General features: G+C 39.4%; 1 protein-coding gene across 2 annotated transcripts in view; it reads right to left on the reverse strand.

Annotated features, from left to right (window-relative positions):
- Positions 1-25,398, reverse strand: part of LOC139743388 (cholecystokinin receptor type A-like) — a 148,849-nt gene that overhangs the window by 74,171 nt on the left and 49,280 nt on the right. For both annotated transcript variants that reach the window (XM_071653873.1, XM_071653872.1), the window contains exon 3: positions 3,042-3,112. The gene's annotated coding sequence lies outside the window, so the exon portion shown is untranslated. The remainder of the gene's footprint in view (positions 1-3,041; positions 3,113-25,398) is intronic.

The raw sequence follows: 25,398 nt of genomic DNA on the forward strand, positions 1-25,398 counted from the left end.
TCCGTTCGTATATGTGACAACCCCATTCTACCATGAGGTGATCTGGTAAGAGGGGAGTGATCCCCTCATTATCAAACTGCAAAGTTCACACTCCACTGCCCATCGTAACTGATTACCTGTCCGAGCTGGTAGAGCAAGCCAACGTTCTGGCTTCAAGCAGGCCAACATCAATTACCAATATCTTTAACATCTGTTTATGTACGAGGGGTGTTTTGTGCAAACATGTGCGTTAGTACTTGTGGCCACGTTGGTAAGGCCTACCCCAAATTGTATTACGTATATGAAAAAAATTGTATGCCTCGTTCGTGTTAAAAAGGAATTAATCTGTGTCTCCAAGACACAGTGGTGTTCGTCAGCTCTACATTTTTTTTTTTTGGCGTAAAAAAAAAGGCTAACGGTTGAACAATCTAAATTTGGCACCCAAAACTGATTCCTTTCAACGTTTCTTGTTGTTACAAGCAGATCGTTCTTTTAAAAGGTTATTTATACAGTGCCTTTACCATAAGAGCTAAGCAGAATGGATCCTTAGGTCGTAATAAACTTCAACGTAACAGAATGATTCTTTAATCTGGTATGACATTGTGGTATAACAGCAGGCAAACATTATAATCGATCCGCGAGATTGACAATGGAGGAGGAGCACTGATATCATTCTAATTAAATTGATGATTTTGCCGAAATACGCGCATTTACATCTTTAATACTGAATGTTTCCCAGAAAGGTATACGAATTCACACAACAAAACCAGATATATATATTTTTTTTTTCAGTGCAGATAATAGGTATAGGTTGGCTCACTGTAGGAAAAGGAAACTAGTTTCTTAAGGAAAATCTCAGGGGGGGGGGGAAATAGATGTGAGTTATAAACCGAAATCAGAACAGAGTGTATAGGTTTTGGGGAAAATGTTCAGATAAGAGTATCCGCTGCGACACGCTGACCCGCAACCGAAACACGGCCGAGCGTGACTTTCATAGAAGTTGTATAAAAACTGACTCTCAATGGGGGAGGCGCAGCAAAGACGGAAACAGAATTCTGCCCCCCCCCCCCATGTCTGGCTTGAATATAGTAGATGGCAGCTGGTGTACGGGGCAAATAATTCCTGAAGTGCGAACCAGGGGTAACTATCCCGTCAACCTCGGTAAGCATGAACCAACCAATCACATACCAGCGTTCACCCATACACGCATCCCTCGCATACATAAACTTACATGCGCTGTTCTTTTTCCTTTGGGAATTATGTTGGGATGGTTTTATGTGTGTGTGTGTGCGTGTGTGTGTGTGTGTGTGTGTGGTTGGGTGTGTGGGTGGGTGCGTGCGCGTGTGTGTCTTGGATCCCTTCCTTGTTTGCTCTTATTATGGCATAATTCATCACATTTGTTCGAATAATCGAGCCATAGCATTTTGCTTCATCTTATTGTCTCGTCCGAGATAATATTAGCCGTGACGTTTCTAAGATGTGTGAAATAAGATCCTTTTTCTGTCTTTGTTTTTATCGTTATTTACATATTCACCAATATATCTTTATTTCTATTCACCATGACTCCTTCAAACTAGTGCGTGGAGGCTCTTCTAAGTAGCTCACTATTTATTACTCCAATGAGGAGATATTACACTCATTAAGTTCACATCTTATGAAGACGGAGTAGCGATGTTGCGGCGCTACGGTGCTTAGCTCTTCAAATTATTCATGGACATAAAATATGCAAAGATCTCAACCTGCCCCCGTTTTATAGACAGAGGCGAGGTGTGCTGAGTACTATGGTATTGGCGACTCATTAAGGCTATCATTCACACACTCAAACATACACAACACGCACGCAAACACACACACACACACACGATATGACATGCCATCATAATGGTTACAATTAAGTTGACGTTATTATTTACTTCTAACGGATCAGATGTATTTTCATCATAAATGTCCCTTCCCTTCTTCTCTCACGGATTTTCTCACTGTCTTTTTGTCTTTTCTTTCTCTTCCCTCCCCCTTTTCTCTACACCCACACACACACCCGCGCACACACACAACGGCAGTAAATAAGATAATTATGTGTGTGTATATATTATGAAGAGCTTGCTTCCAAAAGGCGCTAACTCCATTGAAAAAGGATTGAGTCAGTGCCTTTTGGAAGCAAGCTCTTCACATATATATACGTGCTTATTTCATTTATTGAGGTTTTCTGGACATACTATATAGTTATACAAGTAGCTCTAAATTCATTTAACAAGCCAATGAAAGTGATATATGGTATAGATGACTGTGACAGCATCTACCCTTCCAATTACTCTTTGCTTTTTTTTTTAAACGCCTTATTATTGTACTTTAGTTTCCGTCATCTCTTTCTGTCAACTGGGCCCCGTTTTATGAAGAGTTAGAATTGATTATAAAGTTGATTTCAACTGTAAGTCTATGGCAACCTGTGTGGTAAGGAAAATTAAAATCGATTTTATCTTTTGATAAAACGGGGCCCTGGTCAACTTGAAGAAGGTGTACTTAATCAACAGTTTTTGTTCTTTTTTTTTTCACTGACAAAATCACGCTAAATAAGGCTCTCGCAAGATACAGTAAATCTTCACGTGCCAAAAGTGAGTATTTCTGTATGTACCGTGTGAGATGCAGTTCACGCGAATATCAGGCTTATTTCTAAATTTTCATAATTTACGTCTTGTCAGCTGATTTCTTATACACACTATGAATCATTTTTTCCAGCATTTCTTTTCCGGTTTCATTCAAATCAGCAACTCGTTTTCTTTTCCTCCAAAATAGATAAATTTTCCGCAAAAAGATATAGAAGAGGCAATCCATGTTGATACAAAGAATGTGTGAAAGATTTCATTGATTTTTTTTTCTGAGGAAAGACATAAAAAATATCTGCGTATATTTTAGAACTGCTCACTCGCGAAGAGGGTTTAGAGACTCAAACTTTTTTTTTTCAAATGAGGATAACAGTCCGTGATAAGTGACTGCAAGTATCAAACGACATACAATGACAAGTATTATTCCTTTAAACCTCTAGGCCTATGTATTGTACTCACCTGGGCTTGAATGCTTGTAGATAAGTGTGAATAGTATATTCGAACCATACGAGATGATTAGCTGCCGATATCTGAGGGGAAAGGGAGGGGAAACAAAATAGTAGAAACTTTAAAATTGCAACTGCTGCTCGAAATACGCAAGAGTTTTAACATGTAACCAGTGCGATACAATATAAAATGTGTTCACTAACGTTTACGTTGTGTACGAAATGTAGCAATGGGTGTAACACTTGTAGGCGCAGGTAAAGAATATATTGTACTCTAGTCCACAGTGATAAAATTGAGAGGTCGTAAAAGCACTTCATGTGTAAAATAACTTTTTTTAATGCAAAGACATTATATGCCTATGATGGCTAAAACCCTTAAAACATATCAAGAATACTGGAAAGGCAGGCATTGCGATGTGTTGATTAGTGTTATTTTAATCACCAATATATAGGGACACCACCTGTTTTTTTTTCTGACGCAACAAGAGAAATCACAGCACATACACACACACACACACACACACACACACAGTACAAACGATATAACACAAAACCATTAACACAAGCATGAACGCGAATGCTCATTATACAAAAAAAAACTGCAGAAAAAAAAACAACTCGTAAAAACACGGCTCAAGGCTTCTATACTGCAGTATACGTTTGAAGATATGGTTGCATGAGCTCATATTGTTAGAATCTATCGTAGAGGGCGTTATGTCAGTGAAAGATACGGAAAGTATTCCTTTCGCTGCGCACAATGTTTGTGTATGTCTTTGCTTGTGCGCTTAAATTGTATTTGGTAGAGCCTACTTCAACTGCCGTGTTATTCAATCAACTTAGAGGAGTGTGTCCAGTTGGGAGGTTTCCACGGAAGTTTTTTTTATGAAGTACTATAATTACGAGGTTTACTCTGTACTCATCAAGTGGTAAAAAGGTCGAAATCACTGTCGTTTTATTTGTCATGCACATCACATCAATGATTAAAAAAAAGTGTCAAAGTAAGTGCACAAACACTCTTCTTTCATGAAATACTGAGATGTGAAACAAATAATCCGTGCAAAATTCTAGACTATATCCATTGATAAGATGCCGGGTTTTGAAACATTGACGAAAATCACATTTCAGATGCTTCTCCAGCGTTTTCCGTCGTTTTTTTTACCCTGGTTTAAGATTATGAAGACACAAGAGAGAAAAAAAAATACGCTCTGTATCAACCGTGTCAATTTCAAGCAAAACTGTGTACATAATTCAAACATTTGAGTTTGAGAAATCACTAAATTGCCGGGCATGCGAACCTTGTTGTGTTTTTTTTTTTTTTTTTTTTTTTTTTTTTTAATCCGTTACCTCTCCTGCCCACGGTCGACAAACAAATATCTGCCAAATAAGTCCATCGCCGAGTCAATCTGTGACATTCACAAAGAAACAGCACCTCGTCCTGCCGTTGGATTTCTACCTGCTCGCGGTGGAAACCGGAGATCGGATAAGACCTTTCACCTTCTTTTCTATTTCGCCCCCTTAAATTTTTAAACCGTCTGGATGTCAAAATTCACAGGCACGCTCGAGACTGGTAATCATCCACTGAAATACGAGACATTGCTTTCCCCCTTTCGCCATCTCGGGGAGCCTTTGGATAGCTTCCGAAACTGCACCACGTTAAAGGGACATTAACCATTTTGACCTTGTTCCATCCTACGCTCATATCATGACAGTTTTGAAAGGGCGACTGAGCATTACACACCGTTTGGGAGCGGTCGATCATTTTTCCAAAGCTCACGGAAGAGATAAGCTAGCCCACTAGTTCCTCACCAGGACAGAGTGTGCCATGTAACTACAGTTGTACGATATTACACGAGGATAAAAAAACCCCCAGTAATGACGGCTCTCCTGATAAACTAATCGACTGTGAGATCATGGGCATGATAAGAATAATTTCTCTCTACCTTTTCTTCAAGTCAGCAAAACGCAGTTTTCTCCATTCCTACAACTACATCGACATCACTGAAGAAAGTTGTCATGCTGGCGCATGTGTAACCTTAGATATGAAAAGTATATCGAATATGTAACTCAAAAATTTTAATTTCATTCCAGTAGTCACGTCGAGTATCAGTGTAATCGTCAAAGATGTCAACCGACTTACCATGATGCACCATTTGGTTTGAAGCTGTGATAGATTCCGTCTTTTCATCGCATTCTTCTTCCAGCAAAAATCATAACTAGTATAATCAGCAATCGAATTAAGTTTAATTGAATCGATTATGTGTAATCATACGTGTATGAATGTTTCTATGTGTATTTATGTATTTATAGTTCTACCTATGTAATGTATCTATGCATACATGTTACGATGTATCCATCTTAGGTACTAGCTACATAAATTTATCCCTCCCTACTTCTATCTATCAATTTTCTATTTGCCGTCCATTTCTATCTACAATGTATCCATGCTATCTACCGCACTATTATTATTTACATCCCCTCCTGAACTTTTTAACTGACCATTATCCTATAGATTCCGTGACTTTTTCCCCACCTGACCTATATTTTCCCATTTTTCACCTCACCATGATTATTTCTAGTCAGCCGCTGTTTGCCCAGTGCAGCTGCGGCCACCTTCTCCCACAGGCCGTGCGGGCTAGTCCCAAAGTAGTTGTATTTAACTAGAGAAAGAGAGTGGCGGATAGTGGAGGGGGGGGGGGGCAGGGAGGGAGAGAGGGGGAGAGAGGGAGGGAGAGAGGAGAGATAGAAAGAGCTGCTGGATGAATGGCGACCCCTTTTGATGAAAGTTGTGTTGATTTAGACATCAGCAGCGCATACGAGTTCTTATTCGCGATTCGGTGCCAGTAAACAATCTCTGTTTGCCGAACATGATATACACTCGAATTTCAAGCTAATGTACTTTTTTATTCTCCTTGCGATTACTCCTATTATTGTCGGTGGAATTGTTGAAACAGCTGTTAGGGGCTGTCATGCACCTTTTTCACGCTGTGCTCAGGATTTCTATTACAAAACGGGATACCGGCAAGAATCGCGTTTTGAGTTTGCATGTTGATTGGTGAGCGTTGAATGGGACTGATTATTCCCTGATTTAAAGGCCCCTCTCACTTTTTATGCCCACCGCCCCCAAAAATGAAATAAATATTTGAATTAATAAATAAATACATAAGCAAACTAAAAGATAGGTAAATAAATGAATAAATAAATGAATAAATAAATGAATAAATAAATAAATAAATAAACAAATAATGATAATAGGATTTTCTAATAATGCCCTTTACCACTCGATCTGAGTGTAGAAAGGGCATGAAATGAATAGATAAATACATGAATAGATAAATAAACAAATAAATAAGTAACCAAATATATGGATACATACATCCAAACAAACATACATACATGCATGCATACATACATACATGCATGCATACATACAACGTACATATATACATACATGAATAAATAAGTAAGAAAATAAATAAACAAGTAAATAGATAAATGAATGAATAAATGAATAAATAGATAAACAAATAAATAATAAATAGATGAATAAATAAATAAATAAATAAATAAATAAATAGATAAATAAATAAATAAAAAGATAAAAGCAAGGGAACGAGAAATCAACTGGTACGGAGCCAAAGTCTGAGTTCTAAGAAACTGTGTTTATGATAACTGCTTGAAAAACATTATCAGTTTGGGCTAGTAGCTGTCAAGTCCGGCAAGTGTGCCAACAAAGTTGGAGTTTAAAATTACATGACGACATAAGAATTAAGTAATGTGAGTATGCGTAGAATTTTACTGTAAAACCTTCTGGTATTATGGGACTGAAAAGATCTGGAAGAGAGGTAAGGGATTAGAAGTAATAATGGGAAGGGAGTAATTATCGAATGATCTGTTGAGGGCCATTTCAATGACGAAGAAGCAAATTTCCCCTATACGTATAGGACATACTTTATAGCTATAGCATGTTGAATTCCAATACGTCATTAAAGAAACTAAAATAAAAGTTTTTATTCTTCGTAAAGTGTTACTCACTACTGCCCACTGGCGTTAAATTATTGTGAAGCAGGCACTATAATATGGACGTTTTCGTTATTCAAGCATCTAATCTAGTGATTTATAAACAGAAATGGGAATTAATTCGTAAAAACGAATACTTTTTTATCTCCTTCCTCCTCTCGAGTAATAATATCAAAATTAATGTCCACATTTCTTGCAAGTACCATAATATGTTATCGCATGTGGCTGAAAAGATATTTTTAGAAACGGAGGGTATGGCCGGATATTAATTACAATAAATATAGAACTCCTGTTTCTGTAGTGAAAAATAAGCCCTTTCAGTAGTCTGTTTTGGAAAGAGACTGAAATTCAGCTCTTCTTTGCAGACATGGACGTTTGTTTTTGCACCCTTCCCAACATGAGAGGTATCATCAAAATATCATCAGATGTCGCGTTTTTTTCCCCTCGCCTGAGATGAAGATCTCTTAGATCGATCACCTTGCGATTTCAATTTCTCTCTTCCTTCATCAACAACAACTCGGAATATCGTTATTCAGCCCACGGGGAATTAGAGATAAACGAATTGCTGTATTCCAATTGCATTACTTTCGACGCTTGAGCAGTAAATGTATCGGTTTGCATCTATAAGCCGTAAACTCGCGTAGAACCGTATGGAATTCCACACTTCCGTTTGCAGACCTTCCATTGTCCCATGATGCTGGTTTATGTATATATATATATATATATATATAGTTCTTTCAGTATATATATATGTATATATATATATATATATATAGTTCTTTCAGTATATATATACGTATATATATATATATATATATATATATATATATATATATGTGTGTGTGTGTGTGTGTGTGTGTGTGTGAGACAATGAAGCCCAACTCGGTACTAGGGAGCTTTTAGATCTCTGCAAGAAGTAAGAGACCATAATAAACGAGCAAACTAAAGTGATAGTCGACGAATCCAGCCGCAGCAAATCGTAATGTCATCATGAAGGAACGCATCGTGGGTTCCTTCCATCACCTCTTCTCGGAGGGCAAAACGAAGTGATACTAGGGAAACAGACAAGGAACACGATAACTACGTTAAAGCGAGAGAGGAAGATGGGGTGGGCTAGTAGGAACAGCGTTGTATGTTAATACATAGGCGCGTCGTAGTGGCAGGCATTACATGATCTTCCACCTGCTAAAACTAGGAATGTCTATATGGACGGTAACATGCCTCGTACAGTCGCTGCCGGGCTTTCGAGAGCTTCGATCCGTCCAGTTTATCACGGTAAACACAAAAATGAAATTAGAACAAAGAGAAGAAGTCCTGGCGGGTTAGGATGAAGGTAAGGCGACAGATATCGATCTCTCTCTTAACCCCACCTTTAATTCGCCCATAGTGCACGTAACCCTTTCTCGGCAGTGGCGCCCCTCTCTGAGTGGTCATGATCTTCGCGGAAACACGAGAGGCGTAACGCGTTTTTCCCGCCCGCATTTAGAAACATCAGACCAATTTTGGCGGCAACGGTGGGATAGTTTTTCGGCTCTAATTGTGGATCGTGACGGTGTTGTCTGTTAGCGGGCCAGACACTGCCATGTACGAACATGCGCCTTTTCAAAGAATTCTGATCATCGTGGTCGGCACTGTTGTCTCGATTGCTTTGTTTAAAGAGCCGACGAAGGGACATTGAAAGTTTCACGCTCGTTGGAAAAACGGGTGGAAGACGTAAGGAAGGCAACATGGGGAAATATTCAGCGAAGAGGATGCCCTACGTCTGCAATTGACTCAATATACTTCATTTGAGAAATCCTTGATTCTGATTGCTCAAAATTACGGGCGTAAATTCAATAACTGCCTTCAGCCCAATAGTATCCACCAAAGTGCCCATTGGTTTTATACGACTCCATAGTACTATATAAACCGCCCTCTTTTAGATCTCAGCGGTACGCATATCATATGCATGCACTGTAGCGGGAAAGGTGACCACTTGTCCGATACGATCGCAGTGCAAACGTCAATGACAGCGCAGATGTTTGAATTTGCCAACGCAATTGCGGTCTACCAAGTAAAAGTCCATTTAATTCCAATTAGTATATAGAACAAATACGCCACAGTAATCCATATATGAACACAACAAAGTAGTCCACATTATAATTATGAATAGTATTTTTATTGTTTTGTTGTAGCTTTTTTTCATAGTCTCCAAGCAGATACTATACTATCTGCTGATATCTTGTCTAGCCTTATTCGATGGCTTTAGGAGTATACTTAATGTTTGTTTGGAGAAACGTGTGCTTTTTTAAGGTTCTCGTAAAAAAAAAAAGAGTTGTTGGAAAATTGATTCTTTCCAGGTAAGACATAATCCTTGCTGCTGGATCCATAATAGACTGTAACTCACAAATAAAAGTTGAAGAGGATCATAAAGGTAAATAATGTTTTTCTTTTATCTTCAACAACTTCGAAGCGATTCTAGTAAAAGAGAAGATCATTTGGCGACTGCTTGGTGCCAGAACATTGCGATTTTTTCTTCTTCGGCATACGATGGATTAAAAACGATCGGACTGATAGTAACCAATACGTTTTAGTATTTATGAAGAGTAAACAGCTTGCTCTACATACATAGTATCAATACAAAAACTTTGTAGACAAGAAAGAATGAATATTTACAACCACCTCAGTCGGTTACAAAAAAAAATCTAATCTAAATATGATAAGGTACAAAGTGTTTACTTGTTCGTTGTCGAATGCGATTCGAAGTACACGGGTAAGCTAATCTATAGGAACCTGTTCTGTCGTTACCAGTCTTTTCACGGTTACAGCTCGTTATTCCGAAGGTTCGTTATTCCGAAGGCTCTTCAGTCCGAAGTTTCGTTATTCCGAAGGTTCGTTTTTCCTAATTTCATTTTCGGATTAACAAATCTGCGGAATAACGAACCTTCGGAATAACGGCACAAATGTTCGGATTAACGAACCCTTTTTCATTTTCGGATTAACGAACCTCTAGGTGTAGGGGATTTGTGTGTTTCGGATTAACGAACCTTTGGAATAGCGAACTTTCGGAATATCGAACCTTCGGAATAACGAACAGCACCCCTTTTCACGCGGGCAAAATATCATTTATGTTGCCGTCGCTCCTAAGTGATCAATCGAGTTGAATAGTTCTGTTTGCTAGTAACAATTGTTATCAGAAGCTAATTAAAAATTAACATACTCATTCAAAGGCGGACGAGTTGTCGTCACAAACGCCATGCACAGCGATGATTGATCGAGTTTAAAAAGCGGCTTTTACACGGTAGTGTGTCTTGCTCAGAATAAACAAGTGGACCGTGCGCGGCACTATCAGTGAGAAGGTTGCGGGTTCAGAGCCAAACACTGAAATTTGTCCTACTGACCGTCCATAGTGCTCATCTCTGGACAAGTGTTGTATATATCTAATGACTATCTGGGCGGGACTGGATGGGCATTTTTATGTGCGTGCGTGTGTGTGTGTGTGAGGGGGGTGAACAAATTGGGCTGGAGTATTTGTTGCACTTTGAGGTGCAGCTTTGATTCGAATGAATACAACGACATATGAAACGGCGATATGATATAACAAACAAAGTAACCAAAACAAGTGCCACAAACACCTTTATGCTCGTCAGCACCACAACGATTTGCGGATCAGCGAATTGCATTGGGAATTCTAACAGCTGGGAGCAGCGAATTTGCATTCAGACAAGACACTTCATCCTCCGTGCCTAATCCTTTATAGGAAACTTAAAAGTCGTTGGTCCCACAGTAGGTTGCTCAATACCACCGGAGTTCTTCCTCAAAGACCACACGTTTAATCACAGAAATGAGAAAAGTGGTGACATTTAATAGTGAATATTCAACTTTTTGCTTTCTGTTTTCATTCCAAATACTGAAAGAAAAAAAAAAACAGAAGAGAACAGAATTAAAATAAAGGTTGTTTTCTGCTTCCATTATTTCAAACGCTATAGTAATTACTGCCTGGAGTGGTGTGGAATCCACGGCTGATGGAGATGGTGTTTCCTTTCTCGGGGCTGTGCGCCTTTGACAGGAAGTATCGAATGTTGTAGGAAGCGATATCGACGTGACCCCCTCACACTTTCTTATCTCACATCTTCTTTTTCCCCCTCATAAGTGGAACGCTCATTTCGTAACCCCGATTTGAGTTGACGCTTGGCGACAGAAATCTTATAAAATCGTATCGCATTATTAACAATAAACTCGCGTGTCTTCCGCGCCAGAACTGGGGGAAAAACAAACGTTGTGATTACTAGAAGTAAATAATCCTAGTGAAAATCACGCACGAAGCACGGTTCGATTACCAGACAATGCGCTTTCCTCTTAGTTCTTCTTTATCTGTGAAGAAAACTATGGAGCGGCTTATTTTGTTAGGCCAATACTGCTTATTTCACCAAGTTTCGTCAACATCATAAGGATGTTTACAATTCATCTTTATATTTTGTAGACAATGATGATGTATACATTTTCTTTTTTTTTTCAAATCGGAATGCAATCACACTGCTATAGTTTCTCTTTTTTACGTCGGTGTTAATGTAGCTAAAAGGTCTACGACAGCTGCGAAATAATAACTTGAATGAACGCCAATGAACTGTCTCTTCGCTTTACTCACTTTACATGACTGTTGTCATATTCTTTTTCTGCAATTTTGTGTAAGCTTGGAAAATGTCTATGTTTCCTCTAGTCTGAATAAAGTTGAATAATTCACTTTTTCAGAATATAAATGACACAGAATTCGCACTGTAAAATAATGTGTCATCGGTAACAGTGGTGCAATAATCAAAATATTCATCAAGTTATGCAATATCATTTATGGTAATGCGTACGATAAGAATGATTATCTTAATTAGTACTAATATTGTTAGAGAGAATTCCTTGTTCGAGGAGTCGGCCATTGTCATTCTGCATTCAATGTGAACACATCAAACCAAGGCCAAACATTCAATCAAAACGTACGTGAGACCACGACATTCAGAGCAAAGATTTTAATGTTCAATCAACACGACGTTTGGACGGTTCGGTGTAAAAATGGCAGAGGTAAAAATGGCAGAGGTAAAAATGGCAGGATAAAAAATGGCAGGGGTAAAAATGGCAGGGGTAAAAATGGCAGAGGTAAAAATGGCAGAGGTAAAAATGGCAGGGGTACAAATGGCAGAGGTAGAAATGGCAGAGGTAAAAATGGCAGAGGCAAAAATGGCAGAGGTAAAAACGGCAGAGGTTAAAAATGGCAGAGGTAGAAATGGCACAGGTAAAAATGGCAGAGGTAAAAATGGTAGAGGTAAAAATGGCAGGGGTAAAAATGGCAGAGGTAAAAATGGCAGGGGTACAAATAGCAGAGGTAAAAATGTCAGGGGTAAAAATGGCAGAGGTAGAAATGGAAGAGGTAAAAATGGCAGAGGTAAAATGGCAGGGGTAAAAATGGCAGAGGTAGAAATGGAAGAGGTAAAAATGCCAGAGGTAAAAACGGCAGAGGTAATAATGGCAGAGGTAAAAATGGCAGAAGTACAATGTCAGAAGTATAATGAGAGCGATTTCGTGAGATATAAACGTATGAAGAGGTTTCGAATGATAACCTAGCCAGAGCAAACTGTATTTATCGAATTTTCAATTTCAAATTGCAGGTTTGAAGAATATTGAAGGAATTATGTTTTAAAGAGATTAGAGCACTCTCAGCATTCTGAGTTTGATTCAAGCGCAGTGGCGTAATCTGTCTGTGTGCAGAGAAATAATAAACCAGCTAAGAGCCTAGTAGTCCTATGGGAAATTATTTTATTATTCAGTATTATCATTATTATCATTATTATTATTATTATTATTATTATTATTATTATTATTATTATTATTATTATTATTATTATTATTATTACCTATCATTATAAGGGGGTTCCAACAATGCTGCAAAGCCCTTAAACAGTTTAATCCTACGTTGTTTCGCCCAATGAAGTTATCACACACACACACACACACACACACACACACACACACACACACACACACACACGAACCCACTTTTGGTATAAACATATACGCAGATATACATACTCTCACATACACACTCTTACACAAACGAATTCCGCTCACGTCCAGGCTAGTATATTATTGTCATTATTTTTCATTTCTTGAACTGTTTAGTGTAAAGAAGTGAAGGAGACATAGTCGAAGCAAACCGCTAATTTTTCACCTGTTCAATATTATTTTCTCACATTTAGGTTTCGTAGGAGCCTATTTATCTCACAAGGCCTGATCACGGCATAATGTAGAAGTAAAAATACAAAACGCAAAAAACAAACTACAGCAGATGTATCGGCAGACATAAGTAAGCTCTTGCAAAATATCTCATTACATTGTTCAAGTATCATACGGCGCAAAAAAAAAAATAAGCTTTTGCAAAATATTTTATTACATTGTTCAAGTATCACATGGCGCAAAATTAAAAAAAAGAAATTTCTCCTAGTGGTAACGGAAACCAAATGGAAACAGTAAAAGATCCGTGCCAATAATATCATTTTTCAGACCTGCATGTCTGTTATCAAGCAATTTTATTTTCAGAAGTTTGCACGCTTTTAAAAATACTTATTAATATAGTATAGGACCTACCAGATCTAAAGTGAGTTTGATATTTTACTGACAAGATACCTGTAGAGCTGTATAGTGGTTAATATGTCCATTTTCAGGTGTGCCGAGGCTCATCTTTTTACTGATATAATTGGATTGTTGACTGGCCGAGCGTTTTTCAAGTTACATGAGTGTCCCATATTTCTCCCCGTGTCCCATTTCTCCCCGGTCTCCCCCGTGCTTTATTTCAGGAGAAGAAGGCACGAAAAGCGCGTATTGCGAGAAAGGTGTCAAAAACATGAAGAAAAAAATCTCTGTCACTTTTACCTCGTCCTCTCACATTTCAACGACTAAATTTTTATCACTGGCATTTTTATCTCTAGCATTTTGACCACTGACATTTCGACCACTGACAACTTTACCTCTGACATTTTTACCACATAATCATTTACCTCTGCCATTTTTACCGCTGCCATTTTTACCTCTGCCGTTTTTACCCCTGCCATTTTTACCACTGCCATTTTTACCTCTGCCATTTCTACCTCTGCCATTTTTACCCCTGCCATTTTTACCTCTGCCATTTTTACCCCTGCCATTTTTACCTCTGCCATTTTTACCCCTGCCATTTTTACCCCTGCCATTTTTACCCCTGCCATTTTTACCTCTGCCATTTCTACCTCTGCCATTTTTACCTCTGCTATTTTTACCTGGCACCGTTTGGGCGACAGATTTCGTACTGCGCCGATGTAGCATCCTGGATCACGAAAGGCCTAAACCAGTTACCCAGCTCAACAGCAACCAATAGTCTGGACGGCAGATATAAGGGCTTGCTTTCAATGTTGTCTACATCCGTGGTCAATCATCTGACCCGGAAACTTGTAAGGTTGGAGTTTGAGCTTTAAAGTAATGTTAATCATTATAATCATGATATATTTGCGGTTTTGCTGTCTTCTTCCTAAAATAGAACACAACGAAATGGACTGAAGGATGATTCTCCTATCATTCTTTCCTTCGCGTTTTCCTTTTTTGTCCTTCCTCTTCTCCTTATTCATCATCATCTTCTTCTTCCCTTCCTGCTTCGAATTCGTCATCGTCGTTTCGGAACACCATTAAAATGGCGACTCATCTCAGAGATACAGCCAATACCATAGATGGCAGGGTACAGACAGCACGGTCAGTACGGACGGCGGCCACATGTCGTAAGAAGACCCCCCACGAACCACAGGTGGTCTTCCTGATGTTCTCCACGGATGGAATTTCTTAATTTCCCGGATGTAATTGTCCGGCCGTCAATGAGGCTTGAAGAGTATGATAGTTTTGCCGCGTCGCAGTCTCCGCGGGCGTGCTGCACAGACCTCGGCTGATGCAGTTGCCATGGCAACCGCTAACGACCAAATCACATTTTGTGCGCATAATTAATCTCATGTGTCTGGAGGCTGTGCATAACTTAATCGTTTGGCTATAATGAATGATGATGCGCGACACTTTGTTCCTGCAACGTTCCGCAGTATGCCTTTATCATAAACTAAATACTACATTCTAGGTCTGGCAACTGTTGTGCCATCGCGTTTTGATAAGGTTCGTTCCAGCCAAAGTAATCCGGTAGAATGACGATTAAGAACCTTATAATCTAAAAATGTGACTCGTGTTCATTGAGGGGTGACAGCTTGTTGGATGGTTACACCTGAAGAGTTTGAATCACATGAGTATTGAGTGCGTTATTAGATAGAATTGACGACGGAAAGAACACCGCGAGTTTTGTTGTGGGTTGTATGACTTTGAGAGGCTTGTGTCTCATAGTGTACTTCCCGCTTGAGAATTACTGCTGATCTGACCTTTTACCGTACTTTTCAGTGGGGAAAATGACTTATTAAAAACTGCTCCTGGTTTACATATATATAACTGCTGTTGTTCCCATATTGATATTTCCTTCCAGAGTATATGATATGATGTCGCACAATACTCTCAACAATTTGGACGATAAGCAAAAAGGGTATTCTGCATCCGTTAAACATTGTTTTTCCAGGATTCATATCGGGTATGAGAGGAGGAGGAAGGTAAAGTTCAGTGTGCCTCTGATTGCTGGTGAAAACTTGAAGGAAAAATCGATCGGCGAGGGAACGGATACTTCCCAACGGAGAACACCCAACAAAGACGGAACACAAAAGCCATTTTAAATCAATTCCCATGATGCTTTTTCTTCATGATATCACGTTTGGCGCAAAGTGAGACCGTATAGGAGCCCCTGCAAACATCCCACGTTTTCTCCGATACCGCCAAGGACAATTATACGACATCAGATCGGGGAACTCATGGCTCGTTGCCGAGTACAATATTACTTGGACGACCAAACAAGCTTCCCCTCCCCACCCCTATCCCTCCCTCTCTCCCTCTCTCTACCGCAAGAGGGCACGCATCCAAATTCAACAAAGCCCTCTGTCAGAAAACACAAAGATTACAATACACACACATTACAATACACAAAAAAGAAAAAAAAAAGAAAACCATGGGCGAACGTTTGGCAATATGAACAGAATTTAAACGTGACACAATGAATTTCAGTGAACAGCAGGGGGCATTTCATGAAGCGTTTTGTCCGGCAAATTTATAGGACAAATTTTCTCTCAGCCAATCAGATGCAAGGATTTCAGTGGCTTATAATAATTTGTCAGACAAAATATCTGACAAAATGCGTCACAAAATGCCCCCAGATAATCCACCAGCGAGATTTAATACGTCGATGTGAACAGGGTAATGTAAGTCGTCTGATAGCAGAGATTGCAAATTTTCTAATTGTTAGAATAGTGAAGAACCTTATCAGACATAAGCTTATTCATCCATGTGAACAAGGCGTTGTAAATCAAAGTGTGCAAAAAGTTGTAGGTGTTAAGTTTGTTTATAAAGCAAGTTACCTGAAAGGCATAAATACTGTTAATCGACAGAGAGGGAGAGAGAAAAAAAAAACCCGGATGGAAACCTGCAAAGAATAAGGAACAAACGATATTTCAGGCGCATTTACTAGAAAAAAAAAAGTAATAGACCGTGTCTTCTTCTAAGCCCCACCAAGCCTTCTTTTCGTTGTTCTCTACGGAAAACGATCTGTCGCACTCAAAACGAGTACTTGTATCGTCATGTTGGAGGAGCAAGTCACCAGAATGTCAGCGAGGTTCCATGATGTCTCGGTGATAATAATGATGATAAAAAAAAAAAGAAGAAGAGAGAATCATCCTCTAATGCATAAGCAACCTTTGCCAATATCAGCTTGTTTTAATCTTGGCCCATCATCTCATATCAAATACAGGGTCAAAAAATGCTTCTCGATAAGCTACAGAGAGTAATGCCGTATAATCTAATACATCTTTAAAGTTTTTACGTTTACGTCTTCCAGTGGCTCATCGAATCCAAAGTGATTACTTTTTTTTTCCGAATTACTCTAATCATGCATCTGGGCCACTAGCTAGCTGAAGCCATGATGCTGATATTGCTCGCAATTTTTTTCGTCCAAATTTAGCATAGTCTGACATAATGAAGCTGATTGCGCGTAACCTAGAAAGGTCTCGACAGTCGCTTATGAAAAACAAACACAACGGATCCTGCGTGCATATCTCTTCTACTCTCTCTCCCTTTCTTTTGCTCTTCCTCCGTCCTTCATAAACGCACAAAGGCTGATTGCGTTATGAAACAAGATTGCCATAAATATATTTATCGTCATTTTTGTGTTATTGTTGTTGATGTCGAGTGTTTTTCATTTTTTGTTGTTGTTTTTTTTTCTGATTGTGTTCTCTGACTAGAGAGAGCCCAGCTAATCCAGACTGTGACAAGATCCCTCATGAGTATGTGATTTCAATTAATTACAGATTCATTGGCTCAGGGTTATTCCTGTGAGCTTGAACGCGAACCGATCCTATACGTTCGCCGATATCACATTGGCAGCAAGGCCTTTGATGCCATATTGAATGTGTGCGTGTGTGCGTAGGTGCGTGAGTGTGAGAGAATATTAGCCAGAACTCATCGGTCTCAACCCCCCCCCCCCCCTTCATTTTTTTTTTTTACAATGTAACATTTTACTGTAATATCGGGAGGGCATCATGATAGTCCGATAGCGTGTGTTACGACTCTCAAAGCGGGTTAGCTGCACTTTAAGTCAGTGGCAGTTTATTGATGGTTTCCAAATAGTCTCTTGACGACATTGTGGATAGTTTTTTTTTTCCTGTTTTCCCTCTCTGTTTATCATGCCTCAATTACTATCACGCTTACATCTTAGAAATACAGGTCACTCAGGACCAATTCCAAGTGATAAATTTTAGCTGCGCTGTGAAGACCCCATATATTGGCCTGCGCATCCTCGCAGGACCCACGTAGCCGCTCTAGAGCAATGGTGCGCGATCACGTAATCACTTTGGCAAAACGGTCATATATTCAACGTACTTAGCCAACTCATGTCATGCAATTACCCCACATCTGAAACAAAAGAGTCAGCGACACGTAATTTTGCTGGTGAGTCTTATGTTGTAGCCCATAATGCTGTGTCTTTACCGCCGCTACTCACATTTGCGCAAGTGTTCGGATACAGTTGCAATAGGGCCCTATAGCTTGGGGAAAAGAAGAAAGAAAAATCCTCTTTTAAAAATTGATATGGCTTTAATATTACCACGTGGTCCAACGTAATACTCGCTTTGGAAAAGTCGTATGATAATCCAGTGGATTGCGCACTGTCGTTTTGAGCCCAGTCGTGGCAATGCCAAAACGTAGCTCTCACAAGGGCTCAAAATTCTTCTTTCACCATTTGGAATTTGCATGCAGTACATCGAAATAGTCTGCGAAGAAACTTGTCTTGCCAGGGTGTAGAGTTTGATTAGTTTGAGATCAAAGTTGTAAAATAATTTACAATCATAATCATACACGACTTTATTCCCGAAGTGCCCTCCCCATCCAATACTAAGTAGGTAGCACGTTCCGTGATGGTCGATCGTGCGGTAGCGATAGCATTTTCCAACAAGCTACATGCGATTCACAGTAGCGCAGATGATATATATATATATATATATATATATATATATATATATATATGTGTGTATGTCTTTTGTTTGACCCTTATCAATTATTAATTCCATTGTCTAATATATTAATGCAATTGATAGTATAGGTTTTCCCATTCATTTTCGCACTTTTGTCATTCAATTTCAAAAATTTATTGTTCAATTTCGTCCCGAGAAGCAGGTGGAACGCAAATCCTAACTTCAATTTCGTCAATTGTCACTGCTATTCGTTTTTCGTCAAACATTTTCGAAGACATAGCATTCAGAATCGTGAATTGTCATTCAAATTAGTCCCTCCCGCTGACGGATCGCAGAATGTGAAGATCAAATTCGTCTTTGTTCACACAATTTCATGAATTTTTCATTAAAATTAGTCAGATGTTGTCGATTCTTTATTTTGATGGTGAACCAACTTTAAGCCGACATATTTTCAGTTTTTCTCGTAAGCTGTATCGTTACACATTATTCCCTAAGCATTTGCTTAAACAATACACAAAAAACAAGACTGCCAACGAAAATGATTGAAAGATAAACGACAGTCAAAAGTCATAACCCAGGACAGTATGTCAGGTCACATTTTGAACTTTAACTCGTAATGTTCAGGTTTTCGCATCATAATGCATGAAGCAAAGTTTAAATTTTTGTACCCTGGAAAGCAGCAAACATAATTATGTTATCCATTTTTTTACTTTAAACAGGCGACAATTCTACACTTAAATTTTGTCTTAAATCATGTTTGCCTAGAAATCGTTTGTCAGCGTTTTCGTTTGCCAGACGGTATTCGTATGTTTGTATCAGTGTGTACTCGGATTGCTTGTGTGTGTGTCTGTATCTGTGGTTCTGTGTGTATGTGGGGGGGGGGGGGGAGGGGCACTTGTGTGTATGTTAACTCCTGAATGTAAAATGTGAACGGTTACAGAAAAACAAAGCAATACACGAATGACTGGAAAATCACACCGGGTAGAGATATGAGACGAATATGAATGAAAATTCAACGAAAATGATTGACAAAAGACGAAATCGATCCTGCTGTTTTGAGTGCTGCGAGTGAGACTGATGAATTTGATCTGTAAATGACGAAAATGTATGCCAAATGACTAAATTGAATGGACTTTATTTGAAAATGAACGACGAAAGACGAATTTGAAAGTAAGATTGGCCTACTCCCGACATTCCGCGACGAAATTGAAGTAAACATTTTTGAAATTGAATGAAAAAAGTTTGAAAATGAATGGGAAAACCTATATCATATTTTTGTAATGTATAACTTTTAGAAATTCGACAATGACAGTCCCACAATTTATTTTGTAATACACTAACTTAAAAAGTGTGATAAATGTCACAGAATGTTTAATTTGCAATCGATCATGGATGTTGGAATCGAAATAAGCAATTAAAAAAAATACGTAGCAGCCACGATACGCTATGTCCTGAGATTCCAATACTTTCGGCGAACCTTTTTGGATTACATTTCCCATTTTCGTCCTCACCCATGCAGCTTAAATCGTGTTGTTTCAGCGTTATTTCATATTATTTCTTACGCATTATTTGTACATTTTAGAGCGAATATCGGCAGTTCTGCAGGCATGATTATGAGAATTATATTTTCAGTTTAAGTAAAGCACATCATCGCTAACGTTCCTCTTTACGTTATGTGTATGGAAGGGTGACTGACGATGAGAAATTGAACGTCAAACATGTCAAAGGCGCTTGAAAGACCCATCCTCGTGCCGTTATGGCGTAGCCTTGATGCACTGATCCCCAGGGAGTGGAGTATTACGTGCATTGAAGGAGATAGTTGGATTCCAGGGACCGGAGTTACAATTTATATTATATAACGCCCTGAGTACCACTACGTGTTTGTATAATGCGCGTATGTTAGGGAGGGGAACAATGTTAATCGTTACTATCGTCATTATCATTACGTATGTGTTTATTGGGTGCCAACGCCAAGATTCCAATGTGCCAGCATCCACGTGGTCATCATGAAATTAGGGCTCAATGTCTGAAGCTGAATAATACGGTTTGACATTCTTGCGGTGAACACCACGCTGAGCTCGTATCTTCCACGTGGGTGCCGTGCTTTTAGAATACCACGAGCTAACCACGATTCACTCCACATCATGCAGGCAGGCGGGAACCCGTTCTGTGGAACGGACCGGATGCGGTGTGACGGGACCTTTACTGTCTATCTGTCCTCTCCGGTACCACCTTGTTCCGTTACAGTTCATGGTTACAGTCCGTTATCTAAAAAGTCCGTTATTCCGAAGGTGCGTTATTCCGAAAATAAGATAAGATTCCTTATTCCTAAAGTTCGTTAATCATGTCAATCCGGAGATGAAATAAGGTTCGTTATTCCGAAAGTTCGTTCATCATGTCAATCCAAAGACGAAACAAGGTTCTTTATTCCGAAAGTTCGTTCATCATGTCAATCCAAAGACGAAATAAGTTTCTTTATTCCGAAAGTTCGTTCATCATGTCAATCCAAAGATGAAATAAGGTTCGTTATTCCGAAAGTTCGTTAATCATGTCAGTCCGAAAATGAAATAAGGTTCGTTCTTGTTGTTGCTTCTGTCTGTATGGGAATGCTTTAGTTTAGCGGTCCTATAGGTTAATGACAAGGTCGAGCTCTGATAAGCGATTGTTTTTAGCTCTCCGAATCTACAATATCGGTCTCTTCTTTGATGGCGCCCAGACAAAGGCTTCACCGCCCGTGGCCGGTCATCGGGGAAGGACGACAATTTCCTGGATCTGTCCTGGCCGAACAGATAATCATTCCACATACATTAAGATACAGATACAGAAAGCAAGGGGATTTGACATCACCCTTCTGGAGTTATTCACCTTCCTCTCTTCAGTTTACTCTCAAGCTATCATAGTTTTTTTTCCCTTTTCCCTTTCTTGTTATAAAGATCCATGAATCTGAATTTCCCACAGCCAATCAAGGTTGCGTTTCAACCATCTTCTCGGCTATAAAGTACACACGTGCGTAATCAACAAAAAAGTAGGAGTTATGTATATATAGAACAGACTATCGCGTATGAAAATAACACATGCCAATCGTGATTTGGCATTTCAATTCAGTTTTGTCACATACGGACTGCAAAGATCAAACACGCATATGCCACTTCATAGGTCAAACTGAAATGACTCGATCAATTTCTTCCGATTTCCACTTCTTCTTTTTATCTTTTTGAACATAGATTTTACATTCTAGCTTTCACGCTCTCTTTTTCTCGAGTTTCGTGTCTCACGTCTGCGGACAGGCTTTTCATTTTTCCCCGCCTCGGCTTTATCTCGGTAAATAACATACAATAATCCCCTCAGTCACGGGTGCGCACCTTTCTCCCGAATACAGTAGTCACTGGTCTGCATTCAATCGATTTCTAGTCCTCCTGTAATACTAGAAGTGTATCGAATAGAGCGATGTAGCGACGACTGTGAAGTTTACTCACAGAGAAAAGTATAGAAGTCTGCCGTAACGAGAGGCGCAGCATTTCATCCATTCATCGACGTCTTGCTGCAAAGGCGCCTCTGAGTGGCGGAGACGCCGTCACCCATAAATTGATTTTTGAATGGTCCAGGTATGTTTACTTAGGAATTTGAAGCCGCAAAAGAAAAAAAAAAGCACACTAAACCGACTGCATTTGCTTCGTATGTGACTATGGTTACAGTTATTCCGCAAGCTAAGTACAGGTAAGTTTCTTGCAGCTGGTGAGCACACGCATAATTTGTGTGAAAGACTCGCCCATGATGTATAATACTGCGGTGTAAACAGCCCTTATAAATCTGCACGGATGGTCTCAAATGAAATGGAAGTTGTAGTAACTGCATAAAAACAACTTATGTGCCAAATGTATAGCAGCATTTGATTCACAGGGGCCAGGGCAACACCTCTCTAATAATATTCTTGTATATTTTCTTGCATTCTTTTCCCCATAAGTGGTGTAGGGGGAGAACACCATTTCCGAAAGTACAGTGAGATTCAAAATACGCGACAAGACTGAGATGTGGCTGAACTGGGTTGCCATCAACATCACATAGTTCACATTGACGACACAAATTACACAGAAGCCTGGTAAGCCTGGTATACAACAAACAAGATGATTGCTGCAGCAATTGTATTGCAAAGTTTGTCAGTTGACGGAAACGCGGTATACGAGAATGATGTCATTATCAATAGGTTGCCGTTGGTGACGGAGCAATGAAAAATTGACTTTTTTTCGAACAGACGAAATTCATAAGAGTGCAGAGTGGCAGGTATAAACCGACATATTCTGTAAATATTGTGTTATTTGGTAAAATTGTTAAACTGAAGACTGTTAAAGGAGATTCATGTCGATTTTCAGTATAGAGGGGATGTGGGTAGGGAGTGGGAAGAGGGACAATCGCAAATCGCGCAAGCGCAGACAAGGTTTGAACCGCTTCCATAAGTCAATATAAGCCTACCCTTTCATGGAAATAATACTTATGCTTAAGGTGGATTCTCCCACTGTCATAATATACCTCACAATCCATACGATAAACTGCTCATACATTTCACCACACGATGTCCAATAGTTTCTTACATTGATTAATTCACTGTGACTCACATCACCACGGCGACTCGTTATCATTTTGATCTGTTTGAATTGGTGCGGAAATGTTTTGTAATGATTTTATAATATGAAAAATAAAAGTTATCTCATCTTCAAGTGGTTGCAGCTGAGATGATGACAGCATATTGAAACTCATTTTGCATCCGCAGTCTGCTCCGTGATCGTAAATACTCGTTGGTATACAATATCATATACCTGCCATGTAATAGTGGAAGAGTGTGCTAAAACACCTTTAACGCTTCAGTCGCTTGCATAATTACGAAAGTTATTTGAAACTAAATGAGACGTTATGATTACAATGAATCAAATGCCAGAGACCATTATACGAAGCTTACCTATGATTGGATCGTTCCACCCCCTCCCATTGCTATGGTGATGAATTTCTACATTTTTGCTTGCTCTAACCTTGACGCTATCATATACTGCAAACATTTCATCGAGGGAGATAAGTGCCCACACGGATGGCGGGAAATTGTCGGATATGAGTCTCCTGACTCTAGCAAAATTGACGATTTGCTACCAAACTGGATTCAATTAGGGCGTCAGAAGTGTCTCCACATTTTGCCGCGCCGCACACGCACTGAAGCTTAGCGCCTTATCGTGTGGCATGCAGGCATGCACGTTCTTCTTGCTCACATTCTATTCTTCATGTCACACTGGATTTGTTTGTAGCTGCACAAAGATCGTGGTGATATACAGTAAAAAGGATGCATTGACTCTTGTCACTTGAACTCAAAATGACAAAATCTGATGGAAAAAGAAACACGTATGAGAAAACGAAACGGCATCTTTTGATTTCAAAGTCTCGCCGCATGCAGGGAGAGAATGAGCTTGTGTATGACATTATCAATTGGCGTCACGCACGATTTTTGGAATCACTACGATAACCAACATATATTCCATTTAGTTGGTGAGTTAGTACATGTTTGACTTTGGAAATATCATGCCCTCTTGTCGCACATTGTAACATACACACATACACAAATGCACACGCACATTCTATTGCAAAATTCTATTTTTTTGGTACTCCTCCACGCCTTTACTTCTGCTATCGCAATCATCTTAAAGTCGAAATCATCACACAGCTTTAAGAGAAACAAAAAGAAATACGCACTAAAGTTTGGATAACGCTTCATATCAAAATTAATGATAGACATAATAAAAAAAAGATAGCGTAAATATAATTTCCTTTGTGAAATGTTGTTGGAATTACCAGGGAACAATCTAGACACGTGTGTAGCATACGGTGTAATATAGTGAATTCAGCACAAACTTGAGAAGTGTGTTTCTTGCGATGTATTTGGTTAGTTCAGTCAACCCATGCAGAATATGAAGTGCTGACCATTGCTGATGTCCCCTGCGTACTTTTAACCTTTATGTGAAAATGATTTACACAATGTCTCTTCAACGGCAGCCGCTTTCTCCCATGCATGATAACAAAGTCCCTTGTTGTTGGCAGCTATCCCTAATTTTTTTTCTTCAAAGTTCACGAATGAAAGAATTATATGATAAGGGACTGGGTTTCCCTATCAGCATGATATTGTACATACTATGTCCTGACCTTAACATTCTCCCACTACCCCCCCCCCCTGCTCCTTCCCCTGTTCCCCTCCAAAGAGTCACTGAAATGGGTTAGGTCAACATGACATCTGAGTGGCCACTTATCCAAACCAACAGAGAATATGGAAGATAAATCAATGCAGACAAATGAAGGAGGGAAGGAGGGAGATAGACAGACAAACGGACACACAGACACACGGACGAGGGGAGGGTTGGGAAGCGGTGTATTTGCACACGATGAATTCTTAGTCGTTAGAGGCACGATATATGGCATCTACACACCATCTTTCTCGCTGACATTATGTGCGTACTTTGCACACATCCAGTCAGTGCACATGTCGATAGCACCACTGTCATACGTATTAGAGGGGGTTTATTGCCTGAACACTAAGACAGGTGCAAAACAGCCTAATTAAATTCTTGCAGGCTGTCCAAGAAAGCTTGTATTATATAGGGTCACTGTAGTGGAGAAGTACCAGATTCCTGTATTTAGTTTCAAGCCAAGATCCGGGGTTCGAATCCTGCTAAGTGCTGAACGCTCTTGAACGAGAGTCGGGTAAAAAAAAAAAGTAGGTAAGCCTATGGG

Source organism: Diadema antillarum, unplaced genomic scaffold (genome assembly GCF_040938485.1).
Source record: "Diadema antillarum isolate AM-2024a unplaced genomic scaffold, OU_Dant_1.0 seq00001076_RagTag, whole genome shotgun sequence".
Classification (NCBI taxonomy): domain Eukaryota; kingdom Metazoa; phylum Echinodermata; class Echinoidea; order Diadematoida; family Diadematidae; genus Diadema; species Diadema antillarum.